The sequence below is a fragment of the Bos indicus x Bos taurus genome, chromosome 1 (assembly GCF_003369695.1).
Source record: "Bos indicus x Bos taurus breed Angus x Brahman F1 hybrid chromosome 1, Bos_hybrid_MaternalHap_v2.0, whole genome shotgun sequence".
Taxonomy (NCBI): Eukaryota; Metazoa; Chordata; class Mammalia; order Artiodactyla; family Bovidae; genus Bos; species Bos indicus x Bos taurus.
In genome coordinates this window covers 2,510,391-2,516,313 of record NC_040076.1, presented here as the reverse complement: position 1 = coordinate 2,516,313, position 5,923 = coordinate 2,510,391, and positions in this window count along the sequence as shown.

Genomic DNA, 5,923 nt, shown 5'->3' with positions numbered 1-5,923 from the left:
ACATAGTCCTGCCGAGAGATTATTACACTGTGTGAAGTAAGTCAGACAGAGAAAGACAAAGATCATATGATATCACTTATCTGTGGAATCTAAAATATGATGCAATTTTAGTATATGTGCTGCCAAAGCTAGCGCTAAAATATGATACAAATGAACTTATTTACAAAACAGAAACAGACTCACACACATAGAAAACAAACTTATGGTTACCAGGGACTTCCCTGGCGGTCCAGTGGTTAGGACTCTGAGCGTCCCATGAACGGGGCTGTGGGTTCGATCCCTGGTGGGGGAGCTAAGATTCCACACTCCGTGCTGCATGCCCCCTCCCCAAAATAGCATCGTAAAAACTTATGGTTACTACAAGGGAAAGGGGAGGGGGAGGAATACATTAGAAGTTTGTAACTAGCAGGTATAAGCTATTGTATGTAAAACAGATGAACAACAAGGTCCTGCTCTGTAACACAGGGAGCTATACTCTATATCTTACAATAACCTATAATGGAAAAGAATATGAGAAAGAATATATACACACATATCTGTGTATATCACTTTGCTACACACCAGAAACTAACACAACATTGTAAATCAACCAAACTTCAGCAGAAAAAAAACAAAACAAAGATACAGTCCTGCTCTCTCTTCAGTTCGGTCGTTCAGTCATGTCCGACTCTTTGCGACCCCATGGACTGTAGCACGCCAGCCTCCCTGTCCATCACCAACTCCTGGAGCTTACTCAAACTCATGTCCATTGAGTCAGTGATGCCATCCAGCCATCTTACCCTTTGTCGTCCCCTTCTTCTCCCACCTTCAATCTTTCCCAGCATCAGGGTCTTTGCTAATGAGTCAGCTCTTTGCATCAGAGGGCCAAAGTATTGGAGCTTCAGCTTCAGCATCAGTCCTTCCAGTGAACATTCAGGACTGATTTCCTTTAGGATGGACTGGTTGGATCTCCTTGCGGTCCGAGGGACTCTCAAGAGTCTTCTCCAACTCCACAGTTCAAAAGCATCCAGCTTTTTGATTCGGCGCTCAGCTTTCACATCTATACATGACTATTCTCACATCTATACATGACTACTGGAAAAACCATAGCTTTGACTACACAGACCTTTGTTGGCAAAGTAACGTCTCTGCTTTTTAATAAGCTGTCTAGGTTGGTCATAACTTTTCTTCCAAGGAGCAAGCTCTGTCTTAAGTTTATTTAAAAAATGTTAAAAACAAATAAACATGTAAAATATTCTGTTACATTAACTGATGAGGGCTCATTATGGGAGGAACCAGATGGATGGTGGTGACGAAGAAAAGTTTTGCTACTTAAAAACATTAGACAACAAGAGCAATTGAATTTATCATCCCCCAGATACAGATTAGCCAATACGCTAAAGAGAGAGCACCTCCCTAGGGAAGTTTATTCATTTCTTTATCATTTATCCAGTGAGCTCTTTCCACACTCCTGCACTGTGCCAGAAGCTTAAAAGAACAATAGAGATGAATGTCTTCATTCTTGTCTTCAAAGAAGTTGCAATACGAAAAGGGTAGTTATATATGTTGATTGTGGGAAATGTTTGAGGAGTGGGCACAAAGAAAATATGTGGGAGAGTTGGAAAAAATAAGACCACATTTTGACGGGAAGACTGGAGAAGTGTCTGTGGAGAAGTGCTTGATGTGGGGCTGAAAGGGTGGCTGGATATGAGTAGAACAATGTTCTGGAAAGGACAGTGTCCCATGGGACAATTCTCGGATTCCGATGGATAATGTTTCCTCCTTTCTCACCTCATACAGTCCGGATACACATGCCATCGAGCTTCTCAGGTGGTCCACAGGATCAAGATACTCAAAGAATTAAGAGAACTGCTGGATGCCATGACGGTTCTGAGGCCAAGTATCGGAAGACCAAAAAGTGGGCTGTGACCCAGTTCCGGGAAATCCCCGCCCCTTCTTTGAAATAGCTGGAACAGTCCTCAATGAAATTAAGTAGCAATGCTATCTTTTGAGGCTACTCTCTCCTGAGATGGCCCACACTCTGTGGCGTGTGTTTCTCTCTAAGTAAATCCACTTCTTACCTGTTAAAAAAACATAACAAAACCAAAGAAGAAAATTGCTGAAGCAAGGTTTGGGGGCCAGAGAGCAACTGGCCTCTACAGCTCTTTGAAAGCCAGGGATTCATAATCAGAACAAAGGAATTAAGAATAACGAGAATCCATTATGGTTGGCGTTTAGTTTCAATAAAGCAGGCATGTGAATTCTACCACATGAGGAGAGTGGAATGTGAACTTTAGTTCAAAATCTCGATTCTGCTACCTTCTGGAACTGTGGTGTTGGAGAAGACTCTTGAGAGTCCCTTGGACTGCAAGGAGATCCAACCAGTCCATTCTGAAGGAGATCAGCCCTGGGTGTTCTTTGGAAGGAATGATGCTAAAGCTGAAACTCCAGTACTTTGGCCACCTCATGCGAAGAGTTGACTCATTGGAAAAGACTCTGATGCTGGGAGGGATTGGGGGCAGGAGGAGAAGGGGACGACAGAGGATGAGATGGCTGGATGGCATCACTGACTCGATGGACGTGAGTCTGAGTGAACTCCGGGAGTTGGTGATGGACAGGGAGGCCTGGCGTGCTGCGATTATTCACGGGATTATTCACGACTGAGCGACTGAACTGAACTGAACTGGAACATTATTACTTTAAATGTTTTTAGTTATTGCAGTACACTGATTTGCAACACTGAGTTAGTTTCAGGTGTATAACAGTGATTTAGTTATTGTTTGCAGATTATATTCCATTATAGGTTATGAAAGATATTGAACATTGTTATTTAAACTTTATGAGCCTCAGCTTCCTTGCCTATAAAGTGAAAGCTAGAGATAGGATTAAATGAGATGATATATGTGGCAAGGATGCCTCGAATGGAATAAGGGAAGGACGACTATCCCTATACCAGCTTTCCCAACTTTCAGAACAATTGTGGCTAATATTGGGTTGGCCAAAAAGTCCATTTGAGTTTTTCTGTAACTGCTTACAATACAATGGCCTGTCACAGTCAGCCTCCGTTCTTACACTTTTCTCTCTTGCTTGCCTCAGCTACAGAGATTAGAAAACCAAAACACTCAACTTGCAGAGTCCTCAACTACCATAGCAGCTGGAACTCCATGCATGAATTTGGTTTTATTGATTATTTTTTCTTGATTCAGAACTGAGTCACATGGAGAGAGGACCACGAGCACTTGTTTGGAATTTGAATTCAGCGGGGAGCAAGAGAAGAGTTCTGAGCATCTCTGGTGCTGGCCTGGGTCTCGGCACAACTGGCCCAGTCTGGGAGCGAGTGCTGGGGGGAGTGTTTTCTGATCGACTTGCTTCCTGGTTGTCGTGGATGCCTTGAACTCGTGACTGGCACTGGCTTCCTGTCGGAGGAGGAGGCCTCTTAATTCAGCCGCTGTCTGGTTACGGAAGAGGCAGCAGCTCCCTCGATGGCCCAGCTCTGTGGTGGCTTCCTGAGTCCGGCTAAAGTCTTTCCAGCCCTCCCCAGTGGTTTAAGACTTTCTGTATAACTTAAGGAACTCCTTGCTGTTTAAACCAGCTGAAGTGTTGTCTGTGATCGACATGATCCCTGGAATGGTACACTAGTTCTGGGCAATACAAAATGAATGGAAGTTTGCTGTTCCTGCCTCTTCTGCTGCTTCTTCCTGCTTGAGCACAGACACAGACTGGGGGGCAGGGTGTGTGTGTGTGTGTGTGTGTGTGTGTAAATCCTATCACTATAGAGGGCAGAGCAGACGCATGAAGGAGCCTCGTGTCCCAAGGACACTGCTGAATCCCTCAGCAGCCCTGTACCTCCCAGTCTTCAAATCAGAGTTAATATCACCCACTCACAGTTATTTTAATGACTAACTAGGATAAACTACATAGAGTATTGGGCCTAAACCATGCACAAAGGAGGCATTCAGTCGTGGTGCTATTATGATCATTACTTGTTGGCACCTTCTCTGTGCAGGACATGGATGCCTTCCGGGACCTCTTGTCAAGTGGGATGAAGGCACAGACGGGGTGGGGTATACTCCTCCCTGGAAACCTGAAGGGCAAAAAAAAAAACCCAACTGCCAATAACATGTGGCTGGATCTCTGTATGTGGCATGTTAAACATTTACACTAGGTTGTATCTCTCTCCATCTCTCTGAAATCCTTCCCTTTGCTCTTTGTGTTAATGGGGTCACATGGTTTAAGTTGGTTTCACGAAGATGAATGTTGGGAAGCATAATGAAACCATTCCCCTGCCTGTTCTGTTCAGCTGTGGAGTCAAGGGTGGTGGACAAGTGTTTGTTTTCTGTGGGCTTGAATTCTATTTTTGGCCTTGACTAATTTTGTCCCTTTCATTCTTTTTCATCACAAGAGCTGTGCAGGCTTCTGCTGGCACATTCAAATAATACCCAGTGTGTTAAGTAAAAGTGGAAATCTCCACAGATCTCTCCAGCACATCCTGAAGAAACAGAGCTCATGTTAAGTCTGCAGTGAAACAAATCTTGCTTTGCTTTCAAACTTCAGCAACTGCCTTGATTGCTCATTAATACGCTGGCTCCTTAAACTCTTATGATGAAATCTCAAACCCACTGTCTCCAACAGGCTTTCTCTGTGCGCTCTCATCTGAAGTCTCTAGGGCCACTGTCTTGCTGCCGTTGTTCAGTCGCCCAGTCGTGTCCGACTTTCTGCGACCCCACGGACTGCAGCACGCCAGGCCTCCCTGTCCCTTACCATCTCTCAGAGTTCGCCCAAGTTCACGTCTATTGACTCTGTGATGCCATCCAACCATCTCATCCTCTGTTGCTCTTTTCTTCTGCCTTCAATCTTCCCCAGCATCAGGTCTTTTCCAACGAGTCGACGGTTCACATCAGGCAGCCAAAGGATTGGAGCTCCAGCTTCAGTATCCACCGTCTTAACCACTTCCAAATCATTATCAGTATCATCTAATCCCGTTTATTCTGTCCCAGGCAACTTCAGGAACCATGTCAGTCTCCTCCTTTCCTTCTCAACTCCGTCTATGGCAACGTCAGCAACCATATTACTCAATTTCCTGCAGGACACAGACCCTTATGTCCTCACCTCGTAGCACTGAGTGTCCTTTAGACTTTGTCATCAGTACAGGGCTCTGTTCCACCTTCAAGATGCTTCCTTTCATTGGTGCTGTCACACAGCTTGTGGGATCATAGTTCCCAGACCAGGAATTGAATCAGGGCCCTCAGCCCTGAGAGTGCAGTCTTAACCTCTGGACCACCAGGGAAGTCCCAAGATGCTTCCCCTTTATTCTTTCCTCCCTTGCTCCCGCTCTGCTCATACCCTCACAGACACCCCTCTACGTGGGGTACCTTGGTTTTACTTTATCATATCAACCCTTCGTTCTCTGATCAGCTGCTTCTGTGCTGCCTTCCCCACCACTCTGATGACTCTCCCACCTAAACTCTGCAGGACGCCCCATACCAGCCCACCCCTGGATTACCAGCAGATCCTGCTTTTAGGGTGACGGCACTCTTGAGAAAATGCAAAGAATTACAAGTCCATAATGCTTGGCATCAGAGGAACCTACTACCCCACCATTCTTTTAGTCTGCTCTTCCCAGTAATTTTGACAGGTCCTCTCTGCTTATATAGAACACTCATTCCTTACACAGCATCCTCATTCCTATAAGAGCACCTGGTGTCTTTTTTCCTTGAGAGGAGCCAGGACCTGGCTTTTCTTATCATTCTGCTCATACCGGCACACATCTTCTTACACCATGAACATCTTGGATCAGGCACCTCCCATGCACCACTTCAGACTTTTCTTCCAGCCTCCACTTGCCTTTTGTTCCAGCCACCACTGTGGTGACCAGTTCTCCCAGGGGTCCAGCCGGTAGCACACGGAGACAATCTGTCAGCCCCTCCTGCCTCCCATCCTAGAA